General features: G+C 42.2%; 1 long non-coding RNA gene across 1 annotated transcript; it reads right to left on the bottom strand.

The window, feature by feature from the left end:
- Window positions 1–764: 764 nt before the first annotated feature.
- On the bottom strand, window positions 765–19,413 carry LOC116231492 (uncharacterized). The gene is made up of 5 exons (XR_004167485.2): window positions 19,314–19,413; window positions 17,029–17,148; window positions 12,550–12,699; window positions 4,122–4,352; window positions 765–2,006 (listed from the first exon to the last, which is right to left on the bottom strand). It is a non-coding gene; the product is annotated as an uncharacterized LOC116231492 (long non-coding RNA).
- Window positions 19,414–20,478: the final 1,065 nt, after the last annotated feature.

Genomic DNA, 20,478 nt, shown 5'->3' with positions numbered 1-20,478 from the left:
CCAACAGCCCCTGAGATCACAGGATGAAGGCAAATGTGAATTAAATTCCTATCTAGAACTGTTGTACAACCAAGACATAAGGTGCACAGTCCTTATAAGATGGTCAAATATGAGTCTCTCTGGTTGTGGCAAGACATGAAAGTGTTAAAGACAGCATAAGGAAGACAGGTCTGCAAGATCTGAGTGTGAGCTGAAGAGGAAACCACTGAGATGGTTGTTATCAGGCTGACCTGAACCTGTCTCCTGGTTTCTTTGTGGTTCTCCATCTGTCTCCATCCATCTGTTGCCCCCTGCTTTTTACTTTGATTGTGAGCTCTTGGGGCTTTGAGAGGTTCTGGTGGTTTGGGACTTTTGGAGCCTGTACTACACTTGGAACAAGTCCACATTTCCTAGTGATGAACAAGAGTCCCTCATGGAATAATATGGATGGGCCAGAATTTCCATCCTGTGGGAAATCCTGATGTTGTGATCATTTTCTCTTCTGGAATCAAAAGTATACATTTCTCACTGAAAATAAATTATATATATATAAAAAAAATAATAATAATGAGCACCATTAAAAACTTGTATCTGAAGAATACCAAACATAGGGCTGTTAAATAGCATAAGGTTAAGAAATGTTAATATGACCCAGGAGTCTAAATAAAATGAATTGAAATGCCAGCGACATAGCATTTTTATCTTTGAAGGAAAGAAAGATTGTGCCTTACTGTAACAAAATGTTTCAGCATTACTAAAATAAAATTATAGTGTCACAATTATTCGTTTCAACTTCTTATCTTTGAAAATATCATCAGAGTTGACACGTTCCTGTAAAATATTTCATACTGATGAAACCACACTTGCTGGATAGGAAACAGTTCTTTCATAAAAGCTCCACCTCAGAGAGTTTAGCTTTGGCCTGGTGCTAGAATTCTGCACAGCGAAGTCTTGAGAGGACTTGTAGTTGCTGCAATCCTGGGTAGAAGCACATCTTCAAATCAGTGAAAAACAAAATTCTCCCTGCATTAACAGCAGGGAAATTCATACAAATAGAATGAGTAATATCAACTCCATTGTGCTCAGACACTGATTTTAATGCATGAGGATATTTGAATAAAAGCGTTATTATCAAGACAATATCTGATAAGTTATGTGGTTGTGACCCTTGCGTTAACAGCTCATGCAACCCACCACTCAGAGAGCTTAAGCATTCCCTCTCCATACAGGATAATTTTGCATGAAGGAGAGAAGTTGACAGTCCTATCCATGCCTACTTCCCTAACTCAGGCTCAAATTCACAGTTGTGAAAACACCAAATCTACTATGGCTGTAAATGTATCAAAAAACAACATCCAAGAGAGAACGAAATGACAGATCTGGGCTCAGAGAAGTGCTTGACATTCATCATCCTCAGAGAGGTTTCACAAAATGACTGTCCTTCTCCTGTCTCTCCAGCAACTCAGTCTTTGCTTAACGAGTAGGTAATAAATCGATACGTTTTCTTATCTTCCCATATTAGAAAAGCGAGAGAGAAGCAGCAAAACAAACTGAATCTCATCCAAACGTTTTTCCTATCTCCCATAAAAGCTTCACGTTCTTCAGAGTTACTTACAAATAAGTTTGTTAAGAGTCTAACATCATAAATAACAGTTCAGTTTGAAGCCGGCAAAAAGATGAACAGCATCTATTACATGTGGCTCACCTTCGCAAGGCTGAATTAGGCCATGAAAATAGAACTGATCTGATTCCACAAGAAGACCATGAAAGACAATGTGGTGAATACACATGCTTTGCCTCGCAGACCAGAGCTCTCTGGCCATTGCTGCTGGAGTATGGTGTGAAACCAGACATGCCTCCTTTAGGAAGCCTGCTTAGGTTTTGAAATGCCAAAGGAAAAGGAGGTTCCAGTTGGGTGATTCAGTACAGCTCCCTTCAGGGCTCTGGCTCCACGTATGGATGGCTATAGAGGGATGTAGACACATTCAGGAAAACATTCCATTTCTACCTTCCTCCACTTCAGTGAACTGGAAAGCACACAAAAAGAGAGATCAACGTGGTCTCTAACGTAAGTCCCCAGGAAAAAGGGAAAAATTAGCTTATGTACTTTGGTGTGGGGGAACCCCTACCCACCATATCTGTGATATGCTCCTTGCTCATTCCTTTGCCAAGAAGTCTTTCTGATCAGTCTTTAGCTGATTCATCATAAATAATCTGTATCACACAACCTGTGTGATATTTGCCTTGCTAAGTCAGATCAGGTAAAACAGGCTTGTAATTTTGATAAGGTCTAACCCAAGGCTGGAGCCAGCAGAGAGTGCTGGGTCAGCACAGACTGGTGTGGGGGGACGAGATTTTCTCCTGCCATCAGTTCTCACTCTCTGTGTGGTCATGAGAAAATTACAGTAATGCTATGCCAGGCTGCAGTCTGAGTTACAGACAACAGTGTTAAATCTCTTGCATTTATGTGTAAAATGTGCCTGAAATACTTTGTGAGGCCCTCTGATATCCTACAATAAAGGTGCTAAGGAAATAAGTACAGCTATTCACTGAGGTCTAGAAAACAGAGCCAATAACTGACTTTTGTCCGTCTTCAACTCTCAAGCAGGTAAAATTTGCCACTTTTGGCAGAGTATCACTGTCAGCTTTGGTTCAGCTGACCTTAATCTCCTGGAAAGCAGAAACCCACAGAAAAGAAAATGATACATATATATACGTGTGCGTGTGTGTGTGAATGTGAGATGCCCCCCAGGCTGCTGCCCTACTGAATTTCAATACCTCCACTTTAGCCCACATGCCTTCTCCATGGCTTTAGCCACACGAGCAGCTCACCACGAGAAATGCTAAGGTGCAAATTTGCAGCGCGTCAGCTGCTCCGCAGGAACCGTCTGAGTTCACGAGCCACAATAAATGCATGGCAGCTCAGCTCCCACTCTTTGACAGCTAAGCTACTTCATATTTAATGCAAGGGCTTACCACAGTTACCTCATGGGGCCGAGCGTGAGCACGAGTTACTGCAGCCTAGCTGATGTGCTGTAAATTTGCACCATATATCATATCCTGTTTTAGAAATAGGCAGCTACTGGGCAGGAGAATGAGGAGGGCAGCAAGTCTGGCACTGGGCTCCCCGCTCGCATCCTGGGCCTGAAGGATCTGACAGCAAAGCTGCTGCTCTGCTGAGAAATGGCAGGAACCTGAGCAGCCAGACCTAGGGCTACGCTGGATGCCTGTAGTACCACATAAACTGTCCCCTTTGCCAAGTCCTAAGGTGCGGCACTGCTGGCTACATGTCCTACCAGGGATTCAGCCAGCCCAGGACCCACGTGCCTGCACAAGAGGTCTCCATGCTCCATAGGTGCACTGCTGAGATCCATACTGAGGGCACTGGTGTCTCCATACTTTTTGGTTTATTTTCTCTGTGATGTAAATACAAGGCACTGGGTTTCCTTTGCAGATCAGGAGCCACTAGAAGTCACTAAGGTCAAGCTAAGCTCAGATTGTTAGAACCACAGAATCACTGAGATTGGAAAAGACCACTAAGGTCATCTAGTCCAACTGTTGACTTATCCCCACTATGCCCACTAACCATGTCCCTTTTCTTGAAAACCTTCAGGGATGCTGACTCCACCACTTCTCTGAGCAGCCTGTTTCAATGTCATACCACTCTTTCTCTGAAGAAATTTTTCCTAATATCAAACTTGAAACTCCCCTGATGCAATTTAAAGCCATTACCTCTCGTCCTGTCTTTTTTACCTGGGAAGAGAGACCAAATTCCACCTCACTACTATCTCCTTTCGGGGGGCTGCAGAGAGTCATAAGGTCTCCTTTGAGCCTCATCTTCTCCAGACTGAACAATCCCAGTCCCCCTCATCAAATCCCCAGAAGACTTGTGCTCTAGACACCATCTCCATTGCCCTTCTTTGGACATGCTCCAGGGACTCAATATCTAAACTTCTCAGCAGTGGGATTTGTTGTGGTGAAGGGGGTGTGGGGACCCCAGTGTAGAAAGAAAGAAAATCTCCTACCCACCAATATCCTTCTGCTTTCTCTGCAGTACTATGAACTCTTCCCCTCCTTATGTGTCCCAACAATCCCAACAATCCCCACCTGTGCCCAACTCTGTCCCCCTAGGTCCCTGTTACCTGCTGTCGTTGTCTGTCTGGGGGCTCTGCAGGGACAGCAGTGCCTGAAGATGCTGGCTGCATGGTATGTTTTTGTTCGAAGAGTCAAAAAACCACACGTCATCTCTGCTTGTGTTGCTTCATGGTGACTTGTTTCTCTGGGCATATGCCAACCTAGAGACCCACCTCAGTAGGGGAATGCTCCAGCTCATGGTAAATGAGGATGCCCATCCTCAGAGGTGCTCTCAATATCTGAAAGATAAATGTAAAGAATTTGGACACAGCCCTGAAGACTAGGAATCCCAAATCCCAAGTCTATTATTCTTGGCCTTCCACAATGACATAAAAAAGGCAAATTTTTAGGAGAGTGATTGCTAAACTGAGATTGACTTGTTGGAGGTGCTGATTTAGGTTCCAACTAAGATGGATTTCAGGCACAAAAATTCCCTGACAGTGAAAAAGCCTTTTCAGGTGCCTCAAGCCAGGCATCTCAAATCAGTGACCACTTTTGAAAATGAAAAGGTAAGTTTGGGAGCCCGATTCCACTAAGTCTTGTTTATGTGAGTGCACAGCTACAATGGACTGCTTGTCCATGTAATGGACAGACTCTGAGCAAGGATTTGTGGCCGCAGCCTCCTAATCACTGCCAGTGGAATCCTGGCCCTACTGAAATCAAGGGAATTTTCCCTTTGACTTCAGCTGGGACCTGGATTTCACCTCCTGTGTCCCCACCTACTAAATGTGACTCTTTTTCCACAGAAGTATTTCCCTGCCTTATACCTTTTTCACAGGAGTATTGGGAGGCTGCAGTCATTAGCAGCTACAAAGCATAATTTTATTTCTGAAGGTGGAAGCCTCTGTTGAAATGCAAGAAGTTTTTAATAAAGCTTTTAAAATCATGTTATTTCTTGAGCATTTTGCAAACAAGCAAACAAAACGCCTGAAGCTCCCTGCAATAAAATAACTTCACCTTTAGCACTTGAACTTGGAAGTACCAGATGTCGACCTGGGAGTGCAAAGTCTGCATTTCATGAGCTGCAAAAGCTCCCCGGGGGAGATCTAGGGACCGCCAAAACTTCTTTGGGGGATTCTCTTTTGTGCTGAAACTGGGGAACTCTCAGCGGGCTGACCCAGCTGCTGGAAATTCTTCCACAGACACTGATGTGCAGCACTGTTCCAAAACAAATATCTCTGAGTCCCACACTTCATCCATCTGTTTCACATTTCAAGGAGTTAGTGTTCCACACACAAGTGTGTTAAGAGACTAAGAGAGCAAGCTGGACCAACAAAGGCTCATTAAAGAAGGGGGAAAAAAAAAAAAGAAGAAAAAAAAGAAGGGAAGACAGAAAGAAAGCTATTTTCCAAATACTGCATGCAGAATCACTGGGTAAGGTTAGCGTGGAGCTGTAAAGGCCAGCGAGAAACCAAAAGATCTTCCCCTTAAAACTCTTCTGAAATATAAAACATTCCATTCCAGTTCAGAACAATACAGAGAACTCAAGCAGAAGCACATTAACATCAGGAGACAGTGCAAGTCAGATTTGTCCCTGATGTAAAATCAGACATCGGAGCACTTGCACCAGCAATGAAGGAGAATGCAGGTTTCTATCACTGGGGCTGACTTCTGATACATTTGAAGTCATAAAAGATACCTGCTGCTGACTAATTAAAATTAAAATAAAAGTCAGGGTCATTTCTGTAGCTCCCTAAGCCTGATCCAAACCCTTCAGACTGCTGGAAATATAAGAGAACTGCTCTGCAGCTTTTGTTTTCGGTAATTGTCCTTCACACAGTGCACTGTGGGGACTGCTGAATGCATTTCATACATTTTTTGGCAGCAGCGTTCCATGTTGTGTTAAGGGTTCATTAATCTGCTTGCCACTAGGCCCCTGTGAAAAGAGGAAATTGTTTCACACTTGCTGAAAGACAGAGAAAAGAGTTTAGAGAGGAAGGAGAAACATTAAATGGGAAACACCAGAAATGGAGAGGCAGGTTTGGGGTAGTGCTTTGTAGCTTCTCAAATTGTATGAGGAGTAACACAAACCTGGGAAATGCGACAGACTTTTCTTCAAGGAAACTCTGCTACTGTATCATTAATTAGCACAAGAATTAGCACAAGACTCGAGATTTGGCTGCAGCTCATCTCTGTTTAGATTGTATAACTGAAACAATCAAGACTCATTTCCATGCCAAGATGACAAGGGAAAGGAAAGGGGAGGAAGAAAGATAATTGTAAAAAGGAACAAGGAAAGAGTAATTTCACATCATGAATTATAGGAATGTTCATTACAGGTGAAAGCCTAGTGGGCTGGGGAGCAGTGCTTTTCCTATGGAAGACACTGACACATGCTGTGCTGCAAAGCAATGTCCAACCTCCCCAGTGGACTCACCCAATTAACTCAGTCTGGACTCTCTATATGGTACCCAAGGCATTCCTGCAGCTGAGATTCAGAATTAAAACGCCCTCAAGGCCTGGAGATACATTTCTGCTCTCTCCTAAGCCTTTATTTAAGTTCCCTGGCACACAAAATGTAGCTGAAGAGAGCAGAGGACTCTTGTGCTTCACACTGCTGTGTGAATGACTGGACGAAACACCAGGGGACACATTCTCCAGCCAGACTCAGACCTTGTGGCAGCATATTGCTAGCAGCTAGTCCTCAGCAAAAGCCAGATCTAGAGCTGTTCTCACCATGTTCCACAGCAAACGGCTCTTTGTGAACAATCCTGTGGGACATTCTGCTCTGGTCCCACTGATACGGATGCCTTTTGTGTAGCTGCTCATATCCACAAGAGTTGCAGAATCAGGGCCAATATGTGCTGAAGAGTGAAGACCAGACATGCAGTAAGGATGACATCCTGTACTCTCACAAAAAATAAACCACTGTGGTTTCCATTTACAGGCCTATCAAGCATCCCTCTAAAGCAGAGTGGAAATTGTTAAATATGGTTTTAGCATTGCCTCACATTGAAATGCTACTTCTGACTGTGGTCACATCTTACAGAGGTCCTGACAGCAAAAGAGCCACTTCGACTTTAGCCATAGTTCAGCTGCTCAGAAACAAGGTCATACATTGTCGGCTAAGAAATACTGGCACTTAATGTTTCACCTTGTGCTTCTGTTATATGGCAGTTTGGTACCTTTGCAGGAAGAAAGGATGTTTTACTTGAAATTCTGATAAATGTTTCTGTTTAATTCCCTATTTTCTTTTTTCTTCCATTTTTCTGCAGAGCCCTGCTTCTTTGGCTGCGCTCAGTTTCTGCACAAAGGTAGAGGAACATAAGGTGGGCAGATGAACTTGTGCATTGACATTACACGTAGCATTTGGCAAGGCACATCCCAGGAGTGGGCTCTTTTTTCCTCCATTGGTGTTTCATGGAAATTTGCAGTAGGCCAAATGAACAGGAATAACCCATGACATTATGCCTCCCACCACTGAGTCACTGCTGGTAGGACTGGGAAGGAGTCGTGTGCTCCTGTACCACAAAGGGGCCTATAGTTTCTCAGATACTTGATTGACTGTTAAATGAACGGCAAGCACTTCGTTCTCTGTAACGTGTCATGATTAATTCATCTCCTCCTAATACCCTGCTGTACATGTTGTAGTGGGCTTCATTCATGAACTGAAAAAGACCTGAGTAATGCTCCTCTACTCACAATTTTGTTTCTCCATAGAAGGTCACAAAATATACCATGGCTGCAGGTGGTCTTCTGTAAACAAAGCAAGCTGGACAGAGTTCAAGGCTCAGCAATATAATATTGTCAAGTGATCATTTTGTTGAAATAGTTGGATGCCTATAAAACATCTGCAAATGCTAAATTTAAAATACAAATAAAGCCCAAAGTTGGAAACTCCTCAGACTTCTGGTGAAAACATTGTTTTGTAAAACACAGCTCCTCTTGTCCCCCTGTAAATCTAACACTGAATGCGGACAAACAGCTTAGCTCTCAAGACTGCCAAGAAAACAGGCTTTGCATGGGTGCAGAGCTCTTTTATTCCTGCAGGATCATCACCCAACTTCATGGAGCAAAAGTGATGGGAGAGCAATAAAAAGCAGCTTGAGAAGAGAAGAGAGAAGGCTCAGGGTGATATTCTTGCAGATTGTGAAACCTAAATTAAACAGAAGAATGAAATCATTCTGTTACTTATTTAGCACTTGGCTGAGATGGTAGACCCTGTCCTGAGAAAAGTCCATAAATGGTATCACCCCAGGAGCAGAACGGTGAAGGCACAAAGCATGGGGATGCTCAGCTGGGATGGAGTTCCCTGCCGGCCCACAAAGGGATGGTTACTGACTGCTGGAGTAGGGTGAGATGAAAACACCACCTCAGTCTGTCCTAACTGCCATTCCTGCTTGTTTAGCCATGCACTGCAGAGTAAGGAATGGAGCCAGAGCTCCCTCTGCTCACCATCTACCTGCTCCAGACAAGCTGAGGAATTGCAGCAGTATGGCTTCTCCTGAAGGAGCCATGGGTATGCGCAGCAGGAATAGAGTGAGGGAAAAGTCAGAAGTTGGAGATACAGGGGGATACAAGAGCTTCCTTTGGAAAAGGGCTTAAGAAGTGGGGCTGCCACCTCAATTTACTCTGGAGATGAGGAGTAATATTATTAAAGCCTCCCTGTAGGGAGCCAGCAGGAGCCCTGAGGTTCTGCTTAGCACTTAACAAATTTGAAGGAGGATAAAGAAAAAGAAGGGAATGGAGAAAAGAAAGAAGCAGTCATTTCATACAGTTTTTGTTTTTTTGTTTTTTTTTGTTTTTTTTTCCTGTGTTTGTTTTCAAGACCTACCAGTTTTTCACTTAACATTCTTATTCATGTTTGCCAAGTTGTACTTGGGGGTAGCGGATGAAGTCACTTTGCCTCTCTCAGCATATCCATAGCACTGAGCAGAGAGAGAAGAATCTGCTGTCGAGAGACAGTGCACTGAAACAGCAGGTGGTGTTGCAGGTTAGGAGTGAGCTACAAAGCAGAGTTTTGCTCAGCTCTTGACTGCACAATGTCTGGCTCTAACCAGAGCTATTAGTCTCTGAGGCCCCGTCCAAGCTACAGCTTGAGCTGCGCTCACAGCTGTGCTGTGCTCAGAACCATCAGCAGAGGTTTCCTGGCACAGTTTTGCTATCCAGCTTTGCAGCCTGGGATTTCACTAACAATTGTGCGAGCCGAAACCATGCTCTTGACTGTCCCTCTGGGTAGTATGTCACGTAATTAGTTAATATGTTTATAATATTGCTTAAAGTCATAGCGGGCGTGGACACAAATGGCTTTGAAAAGCAGCTTCAAATGCAATTATAAGCCTTATTGGCTTTTAAAAGAAAGATTGAAAAACATTCTCTGCCACCAGCACTGGAGGGAGCAATCCTGTGGATGAGGCAAACAAAGCCTGTGGCTTTTTGCTGTGGCACCAGGTCATTGTTCAGGCAATGTGTAACTGGCATTCTCTCTACTGGGCATTCCTGAGCAACATTTAGCTGATTTCAAGACTCTCAGCTACTGGAAGCAGGCTCTGCCTGGCATCTCTCACGAGGGTCAGCCATGGGCTGCAGGAAAAGGACAGTGTCCGAAGGCTACACCAAAACAGCCACAGTTCCACTGCCTGCACCTGCAGTGGCCAAACCTGAAAACACATCCAGCTGTCACTGCCCCTCAGGGACAGTGGCACCATTGCTCATGTTTACTGCAACTCCAAGGGGCTGCACCTCACACAAGCCCTCCCGCAGCCATACACTCGGGAAATGAGGCATTTCAGATGTTATTTCAGAGGCAGCACTACTACAGTGAGCACATCACCACAAGAGTATTAGGGCTTCCTCATAACAGTAGGTCTTACTCTCCTATGACAGTATCATTAATGGATAAATAATGCACCAAATGCTCCATCCTCCCTTATCAGATAAATGACCAATGCTTATTTGTAAATGTCCCTCAAATATTAAGTAAATAATGCTCTGCAGCAGCCTACAGACACTGCTGCCCTGCAGATGCCTACAATTCACTTCTTGTGTGAGAAAAAACATACACATTAATGATATATTCAAACTGTAACAAAGCAGTTAATTCATTTGCTAATACATCTTTTCTGCTTTAGAGCCTATCAAGTAATGAACATTTAATGACCCATTCATTTTCCTAAGAACTGCTGCATGGCACGGTAGAATCAATACAAAAGATGACCGTTTTCACGCATCAGATAATCTTATCTACAAGGTTAAGATAATATTATGTTAATGTTTCCTGCATTATCTTACATGCTTTCGGCTCCTTTGAGAGGGATTCATTTGGTTTTAGCAGCTTTCATAAGCCTTTTTGCCTCCTGGAGGATTTCAGTATCATTTCAGCTTTACATATTTACAAATATTCTCTGCACTTGGTCAGATACAGTAAGACATAGTGAAAAAACACATGATGGAAAAAAAAAAAAAACCAATAAAAACAACAACAACAAAAGCAGCACAGGCAAATATTATATTCAACCTGCTTTAACCTCTAGTACCACAAAACCAGAAAAGACAGGAAAGGCCAAGCTGCAGCTCGAGTATGGCTCTTGAACTGGCTTCTGAGTGCTTACTATAAGTAATAACTGAAAACAAATTAAAAACAAACAAAAACAATATAAAAACCCTTCAGACTAATACCCCTCTTAGCCTTCAGTTCATTGAAAGCCTAGCCCAGCAGTCGTGAAGGGAAGGCTGTTCTTGTGTGGTTGCTCTCACAGGAAAGACCAGGTTGCCCTGGCACTGTCCTTCCTCAGAACACTCAAATTCTTGTTCAGGTGGGAGGTGCACCAGAGAGCTGCACCGGTGCCAACAAGATGCACCTCAGAGCATCTCTCAGTATGTTCTGCATGACTGCATTCAAAGACGGTCACAAATGCCCCACCCCTGGAGGTGCTGAAGGCCAAGCTGAATGGGGCCTTGGGCAGACTGATCTGCTGGGGGGGCAACCAGGCCATGGCAGAGGGTTGATCTTTTAGGTCCCTTCCAACCTAAGCCATTCTGTAATTCTAAGAGTGTTCAGCCCACATGCTGGACCAGGCAGGCATTGGTAACACACCAACACATCCATCTGCAATATTTTCCATGCCAGCACTGGCACACATATCTGGGATCCTACACAATTCGCACTGAGGTATATGCAGAGCCCTCCTGTGCATTCCTGGTAGCTGCACATTGTACACATTTAAGAGTCCCTGAATAATCGTTTGCCTCTGTAAATACAGCAACATTCTTTAAAAGTCCCTAAGCACAGATTTTATCGGTGCACCTCAGCAGATCCAACAAAACGTCCTGCTAACACACCACATACATAACCGGCATTAACATGTCTCTGAGTAACCTTAAGGTCTTGTTTACACCAGCACCTTTCTCCAGTTTTCCTTTTATCATTTGTAAGCCTGTGCCTGCATGGATAGAAGACAGGGGCTTCCAAATGACAACCTCAGACCCTATTGTGGCCCCTTTTTGCTCAGGCCGCACAGCCTGAGCCCCACTGCTGGCTGCAGAACCTATTTTCATCTTCACTGTGGTCACTTTGGCCCTGAGATCCAAACAAAACTGAGCAAAACTCCCATCTTTCTGCTTCAGAGGCACACCACTGGATTAAAACCCATCACTTCCATCTCACTAGCTGTTTTGTTTTAATTATTTCTTTCTACAAGTAGCACTGAAGGTGATATGACCCGGCAGCAGGTTTGAAAACATGGTCATATACAAGAGCACAGGGAGAGGGGTCATAGCATGCCCACACGGTGTTCATGGCCACTCACCGTGCCCCTCCTCCTGCTGGGCTGCTGCCCTTCTCTGTGTGCAGCTCTTTCACACAGCAAGGTGGGAGAAAGAAATATTTGTAAAAAGTGGAAAATGAGCAGGCAAAGCCAAATAAACTTGGCAAGTGAGCTCAGTTTGGTGCCCTGCCACAGCCTGCTTCTCAATTCTGACTTTTGTTTGTGCATGCGTGGCCTGCCTTCTCTGCCCAGGCCCTTAGCTGCTACCCCTTTAAACTAATAAACAATCTTGCTTTTTCAAGCTAGACTTCACATCAAGGCAACAGGGCCCACTAAGGCTCCCTTTGCTGGCTTTTAAAGGCATAAATACACGCCCACTTCCATCCAGGGCTGCCAGCTGTGGGGTTCCTTGCCAGGCTTCGCAGCAGCCTTGGGCATACTGCCTTCAGCCCCATAAGCCTGAAATACAATCAACTTTCCCTGAACTGCAGTTACAGGTACTGAAAACCCTGCAAATAAAGACTGATTCAAGCCTGCAAGCTCCAAAAGTGATGAGCAAAATTAAAGAACTGAAAACGTTGCTTTTATCTGATGGGGTCAATCTTGACCCCTTCTTGTTGAGAAACTGGAGTAAGCAGCTCAGAAAGTGGAGCTGTTTGCTCAATGTATGAGGATGTCTAAGTGGGCGGATGAGATTTTAAAAAGGCAAAAGCTAGTGTTCAATTCTTACCTGTTTGGTTACCCAAAGTAGAGTACCCAAAATTTGCAATGCTGATGGACAGCCAATAGCCTCCGAAGGATTGAGGTTTATGCCTGATTACTCCTCTTCAGTTCTTAGAGTCTCATCCAACATGAATCATAAACAGGAACACAGCTCTTCCTTAGAAAACAAAACCAAACAAGAAACACAATTTAGCAAAAATATATAGAGAAATTGCTCTATTCATCTCTGTTTTGGATTTTTCCCTTTGTCTAAAGATAGAATGTGATGGTATGTATTCCAACATACTACTATGAGGCACAGATATTAGAGAAACAGTCAAAGTAAAAATTAACCTGCCACTTTGTCATGAAAGTTTTTTTTCTTTTTTCAATGATAAAACGCATTGGAATTGTTTTACTTGAACGCTGCAATTACCTTTCAGTATCTTGCTGTAGTGCATAAACGTAGGAAACTAGAACAGCCTATATGTTTTTAGAAAAAAAGTTACAAAAAAATGAAACTACGGAATATTTTTTGTTTGTTTTATATTTGCACAACACCGACTATTTTAATGATGAGCAGAATTAAGTAATTCTGTATATATGACAACTATCTGCAGGCAGACCTTGCAGAACATGAGATGTAATCAGGTGTACATTTCTGGAGACTCTATGCCATAAAGAAAGGAGAGGGGAGGATTTTTCCCATGTAGATTTTTTTGTACATTGTTGCTGTGGATTAGGTGACACTATGCAACAGCTTTTGCAATGCTCTGTAATAACAGGATTACGGAAATTGGAATGGGAGGAGAAGGAGTTACTAATTGCAGACATAACTGGCTGACTTTGGGGGGATTATTTTTCCCATAAACATGTAAGGTGCTTCCATTGACTTCTTACAGATTTGGATCACATCCTTTGTCAGTGGCTAACACTATCTGATTTACTCAAGCTTACAGGTTAGTAGAAGGAAAAAATTCTGCTTCCCATGGAAGAGTAGAGAATCATAAGCCAGATGCAAACCTGTAGTTGCAGCAGAAAGTCCTAAGAGCAGCCTGTACCACTGACATGAGCCACAATGTTTCTATTAAGACGAATATATCCCCCTCTTCTAGGGAGGAATCCATGTTAGAGCCTAAAAAGCCTTACAGCAATAACTATACTTCTGTAGTGTTATTGCACAGCCTCTGCTATAAAGTGTGGGGGGGAACCAAAGAGAATACTGTAAAGAAGCCACCTTGAAATGAGAGGAGTAACCCCTTGACAATTGGATGATTGGTTAAAATTAGTCCCACTATACAAAAGCAGCTGTTCTGATCAAGCCCATGAGAATTAAGGTCTAACACTGAAGAATAAAATCAGATAGAGAGACAGGTTGAGAACACAGTTTTTACAAAGCTCCACAGATCAAAACCATCTACTATTGCTTAGAATAACAGTGACAATTACTGGGAAGGAATTTTCAAGGAATAGACACTGGAGAAGACCTTAGGAAGAAAAAGGGAAGACTGAAGATCTCTACAGCAGGACTGAGGACAAGAAAAAAAAAATGACAAAGTGAACTTTTCCAGAAACCTGCCAGAAAAACTCTGTGAGATAGGGTCTTTGCAGCTAAAAGGCCTGACAGGAAATGGAAGTTTGGATGACTAATTAAAATTTGTGAAAATGGAGCAAAGACGGATGAGTTCTGTTTCTACTCTTTCAGTAACTGACAAGGTGAATGCCTCAGTTTTCCCATCTATGAAACGTGCAGGGTGATTGGTTCTCTGTCAGCTGTGAGACAGGCTGCTATTAGAAATAGCTCAGAATTGCTGGGAAAGCCTTGGATGCTAGGTGTTGTAAAGATTATACTGGATTTATTTCTGGAGCTGCTCTGCTTCATGAGCTGAATCTATGAACAAATGGAACAGCCCAGCAAAAGGGCCTTCTGGCTGTTTCAGCTCCATGCTCTTAACCTCACCTTTGCAAGCAGTGCCTCCTAAATGCAGATGAATATTTCTCTTTGCTCTTACCAGTCTTTCTAGAATTGTCCACTTCACTGCTCAGTAACAAAGCACCATTCCCCTACTTTTTCTTCCTTCCATACATTCTCTCTTCTTCTTTTTCCACAGTCTGATCAGAAATTGGCCCATTGTCTTTCAAGCTTATGTGAATTGTTGTGTTTCTCCCTTACGCAGTGGATTCTCATTGTTAATATGTGAGTTATATGATTACCCACAGCTGGAAATTCACTTCTGTAACCATATAGCTATTTCCTGTATTTTTAGAACTGACTTTTTCCAGCCCTTCTTACATCTAGTCCCAGTAGTACTGGTTTTAAATAGAAACTTATATTTATCTGCAAAGTACTGAGTCCTGGCATCCCTCAAGGGACATAAGAATCATTCCCCATCTAACACTTGACAGCTCTGTGGAGATGTATTTGGGATAGCAAGAGGGACCAGATCTTGGCCATTGCTCTTCCATGAATGGGCATCACAAGCACCTTTACTCTCCTGGGGCCCCTAATCAACCTGCAGGCGAGAGCCTGTGCTTAGATATTCCCATCAGTAACTCTTGAGTGCACTGCAGTGAGGTTGCTTGCCAGAAGCACCTTAGTTGCGTTGAGTGCTGCACAAGGCAGGAACTCATTTGCTGTTTTTACAGCTATCAGCAGCTTTTATTTCTTTTACTCAGAAGGGCTCTTCCAGGTGGCCTGACACAAGTCTGTATAATAGAAACGGATGGTCATTTGTAGAAGGTGATGCATTTGGTCTTAAACACTAGAAGGAACAGGAATGACAAAGACACCTAAGATAAAGGCAAGATTTAACGTAACAAAGGCCAAGAAACAAGAGCTTATCTTTCATCGGATGTTCTGTCCATATTAGAAATAACCTGTGCACGATAGAAAGCAAAACCTAGTACTAGCACAGAAATTGCAATCACTGTAGAAACCACCACATCTCTGCAGGGTAAACATGGTATCTGTAGGAGAAACAAAACATCTGCTTGCTATTCTTTTACAAAAATGTCTTTGGATAATAACTCAAAGGTTCTCTTATTCTGCACATTCAAGAAAAGCAACATGTGGCACAGGACATGCAAGAGCCCGCAGAAACATGGAAAGAGCCCATCAGTGCATCACCTAGTGTCTGGTCTCTGCAGTTCTCATGTTCTGAGAGTGCCTGGGATGAAGCTTCTTCCTGGGTGTACTAATGTGTGTGTTTATTGCTAATCTCAGAAAGCCACTAACTTTTGTCTCTCTTTAGTTTCTTCAATATAGAAACATATATGCAGAATAGAAAAGTTCAGTTGAAAGATATTCAAAGATCACTTAGTCCAACTGCTTGATCACTTTCGAGAAAAGTTAACACACATTATTGAGCCTCCTCTGGCACAGCTTTGTGCTGTTGCCTTGTGTTCTGTCTATTCTGAGATCACACAGCTGAGCTGTCTCAATTCTGTAACTGCGAAGACAATAACTGCAAAAGAAAATGAAAGACGTGAAGCCAAACTAAAATATCTCCTCACTTGACTGCAGGAGGCATGCTCCTTGCTACCATCTGCCATTCAGGGGACTAAACCAAAGCTCAGAATCTAACGCCTCCTGAAGCAAATCTTAATGTGCTGAGGATACACCTAAATAACGCAAAGTGCAGGGCATGCCGACCCTCGCAGAAATGACTGAGATAATGTCACCCCAACGCTGTCAGTGTAATCCTGCCTGAACGCATTAGCTTGGGATCAGGCACATTAAAGTCACTCTTGCGTGGAAACACAGCTCTGCTGTTGCTGGATCAAAACTTTGTTCATACTGTGGGAGACATCTGTGTCTCTGTCTCACACCCTGATCTCCTCTCATGACAGGGGGATGCTGCACAGGACACCCTTTGTAGATACAGCAAACTGTCATAAAGCTCAGAGTGCACACCCTGACTTCTGCTGTGGGATCGTTTTGTTTTAGGCCCCTCTAACAAAGCCATATAACATGAAAAGGCTCAATTTTCCACAAAGAAATATTTTGCTGTACAAATGTTCCTGTGAAGACATCATTTCATAACTGTCCTGGTTCAGTTAAGAGAATGCGTGAGGGGAGGAGGGGTTAAAAATACTTAAGAAGAAAGTTTCCCCAGAACTACTCCCTGTTGAGTACACAGGGGGGATAAGCTTTGACAGTTTAGTTTTAAACAAGAGATAACATCAAATAGGCCCATGGGACTGGTTCCAATTATCAAGCCAAACAAAAAGAACAGCTGCACCCAAAAAAGCCGATACTTGCAGTCATATTTCATTGTAACCACATTACAAAGGAAAAGTCTCATGATATACAGGGCTTTTGGTGCTGGTTTTTTTAATTCCACAACATATTTAGAAAGTCACCACATCATATGGTATAGAGATGCACAGTCAATTAAGCAGGCATTTCATTAACATTGCTTTTATACTCACATCAAAATGTCTTAGGTTAATCAAATCATTACATTAGAAGGGAATGCTACAAAAAGGAAATAACTGACAACTTTACCTTCAAATCCCATGACTTGATGTCGATATTGTTCCTGGTTGCTTGTCAAGGTAAAGTATCTTGGGATTGTATTTCCTTGGAGTTTTCACAATGATAATGAGAACAATTATACTTCTCCATCTGGAATCCATTAAATATGATTATGATTACTGACTTTCCTATCCTTATTACTATCTAGATTAGCTAACCCCATTATAAAGACCATGCTCCCAAAGCTCAGTTGCAAATATGGTTATATGATTTCCTGTCATCCAACCAGAGTATCTTTCTCTCTCCCCCTCTCATCTTTCTGTTCATGTACCATTTTACAAACTATTTTACCCTTGTCTCAATTATAAGAACCTTAATAGGTTCAAAGTCCCAGGTGACTTGCATTTGCAGGTGTTTAAGAAGGGAAAAATCAGCTGACCTATGTGGTAATGACTCTTACTTGCTTCAATCAAGCAAATGGATCTGGCCTGCAATTTGCAGGTGGTACAGGGTGGAAACTTAAACATCCTGACCATTTATTTCATGCAGAGTTAGTAAGAACTGTTAAGAAAGATGTTATTGTAAAGAGGAAAGAAGGGAGAAGTTTTGTACTATAAACTTAATAAGCAACCTTCCAATTCAGAAAGCTGAGTTGGTTGCTTAAGTCTTCTTAAAGTCTCTGGTTTTCATTTTGTTCTCATTTACACTATTAGTAAATCCAGAGCAATTCCACTAGTTTCATTGAAGTTGCTCCAAATTCATACCAGTACAATAAAGATCAGAATGTATCCTTATTTATCTGAAGAGGTTCTTATGAATTTTCATTAAAGAGTCTGTTAAAAGCAGAAATGACATTGGGTAAGGATCAATTCACAGTGTTTCTGAACCAGATTAATCAAAGTTTGTATGTCTTCAGCTGCAAAGTTTAATGTAACACTTTGCAAATGGCAGTGTCTATAATAACAATATGACACACCAGAAATGCACACAACTTTTCTTCTTGACCCCAGACAAGCACCTCTGAGTGAAAGACGCAAAGGCCGTGCTTTCCTGTAGGGCTTTACATGAAATGATTTCAGATGAAGCTCTTAGTTCTACTATGCCTGTAAACCCATATATTTTTCTTCCATTTCTTTTTCTGCTGTACATCTACCATCACTTATTGTTTTGAGCACTAATTTAGAGGTTCGTTGATGCATTATAGCTTTGCACAGCCAGCTCAGAACTTTCAAACTGCTTGCTTTGTGCTTTGATTATGCATTCGTTTTGACTTGAAAAAGGATTATATAGTAATAAGCAGCGTTTCAACAGAAGCCAGTTGCAGCTCTTTCTATCTATAATGATTGTTTAATAACTACTTAAGATGTGGTGCCTGGGGTTGTCTAATCAGCCAGTTTTTATTAGCTTTCCGTGAATTCAGAGTGATACCTAATCAGTAGCAAAGCTTCAGCACTGAAAAAGGTAAAGTAGTGAAATCTTAAGGGTCAAAAATCATTAATTTTCATTACAAATTATTCTTGTGGGCATTTATAAGGATCTCTTACTATCTTGGAAAAATGATAAGTCTGAGCAAAGTGTTTTCCTGGCCTATATTTTCTTTGTTAAACCATGAGAAGCTGGATATGATTCCAAATGTCTTGAAGTCAACAAACTACTCTAGTGAGTCCATTGCCTTGGGATCATGGCTCACTGAGTGAGCATGTGTTCACACTTTGCTATCCTTGAAACCCTTTCAGCTACTCCCTGTTCACAGCCTCTTTTAATTCTTTTACTTTCTGTGTCACCGTGGAAGTAATGCCTTCATAGCAAATTTGAGGAAGAACCATGAAGGGAATTTAGGAACCACATGGCTTAGGGAAAAATGCTAGGTGATCTAAAGCATCACACACACGTTTCTGCTGTTTTTAGTTTAAGGATTCTGACATTTTTGAGTTACTGCAGTCTAATGAATCCTTTCTACCCATCAGGTGATCACCAACAACTAAGAGTACACATACTTCACCCATTGCAAGTATGAGCTGAAAGATGCTTGCTTAAACATCACTGAAAGACAGTTACACTGACTCACTGACTCATGCTCTCATGCTTGTGGCCAGCTAAGGGTGCACACATGTCAATTCCCACAGCTCAGCTGACACACAGAAGTTCCTTAAGCCACAGTGACATGATCATGTTTAAGAATCCTTATTTCCATAACTGTGGCTTCCACTAATTTGTTGTGGTCACATTGAAATCTGTCGAGTACCACCAGTATGAAATCCACATAGAAAAGTAAAAGCTTTTTAATTAAATATCCATGTTGTTTTGTGACTCACCTCCTAGTGTCTGCAACTTCGCAGTTTAAAACCTCCTTTTTGGTTTCCTTTTCGTTTCCCAGATGTGTTCTTTCCTTCCTTTGTGCTCTGCCTTACTAATGGTAGATTTTCAAGGCCATAGTGGGTTAACCAACACACATGCTATCCACAGCAGCAGTAGCATTGATGTTGATGGGCCAGCAGAATCAGAGTTGACAAGTAGAAATCTGGTCTAACTGAAATTTCCACTAATTTGTTGTTTGGCCTTTATAGTGTTTCCCTGCTGAAAGGAAAATAACTTACAGCAACATGGGGACCTGAAATCTAGCACCCAGGACAAATCCATAGTGTAAAGGATATCCCTGTTTTATTCCATGATGTGATCTTGGATCAACAAAGCATTTGGGCTGGTGTTTATCTGCTGAAGTGCCTGGAGAAAGCCTATCACCTTCATGGGTGTAAAACCTGATATAACAGGACACAAGCACACTTTACGTACCTTGCAAGATCAACCTATCACCAATCATCATTTGCTACAAGAGAAAAAGAAAGTGTCTTCATGTCCTTAATATGCAGATCAACTCAGAAACCCCTCCTAGAGTCTTGCAGTGGAAGCCAAACCCATCCAGCAAAATCCTATCATAAGTTACATGTAAAGTTTTTATGAGATGAACTATGAACTTTAAAAAGTCTGGAATCTTTAGCAATTGCTTATTGCCTGCAGGATAGATACAGTTAGTATAGTGCCTTGTGGGCATGCCCTTAGCTGCAATCCTTATTGATGTTCTTTTGCTACTGCTTTCAAAACTGTTAAAATTCCTTCACTCAAGTGTTCTTAGCACTTATGTTGATAGGGAATACTTCAAAGGATACATCTTTACTTTATCAAATCTGCTCTAATTTTGTAGACGGAATCAAAGAGGTTCATTTTAAGTCTAGTCAAGTTTGCCAACTGTCCTAAGCTCAAGAAATCAATTCTGTGTTGCTATGTAATCAACCTAAACAAGAAGCCTCGAACGCAACAGGGCAAACTTCTTCTCAGTGAAACCACATTTTATTTCAGCACATCTACCCTGAAAATAATTTTTGTCCATTATTCTTACTCCCCCACTTTTTCTTCCTTTCCTCTGAAAGCTTCCCCAAAGTATTTGATATTAAGGTTGCATTGATGAGCAGCTGATACATC

Source organism: Phasianus colchicus, chromosome 8, assembly GCF_987193195.1.
Source record: "Phasianus colchicus chromosome 8, bPhaCol1.hap1.1, whole genome shotgun sequence".
Taxonomy (NCBI): Eukaryota; Metazoa; Chordata; class Aves; order Galliformes; family Phasianidae; genus Phasianus; species Phasianus colchicus.
Note: the sequence above shows the minus strand (reverse complement) of the source record. Positions and strands in the feature narration are given on the sequence as shown.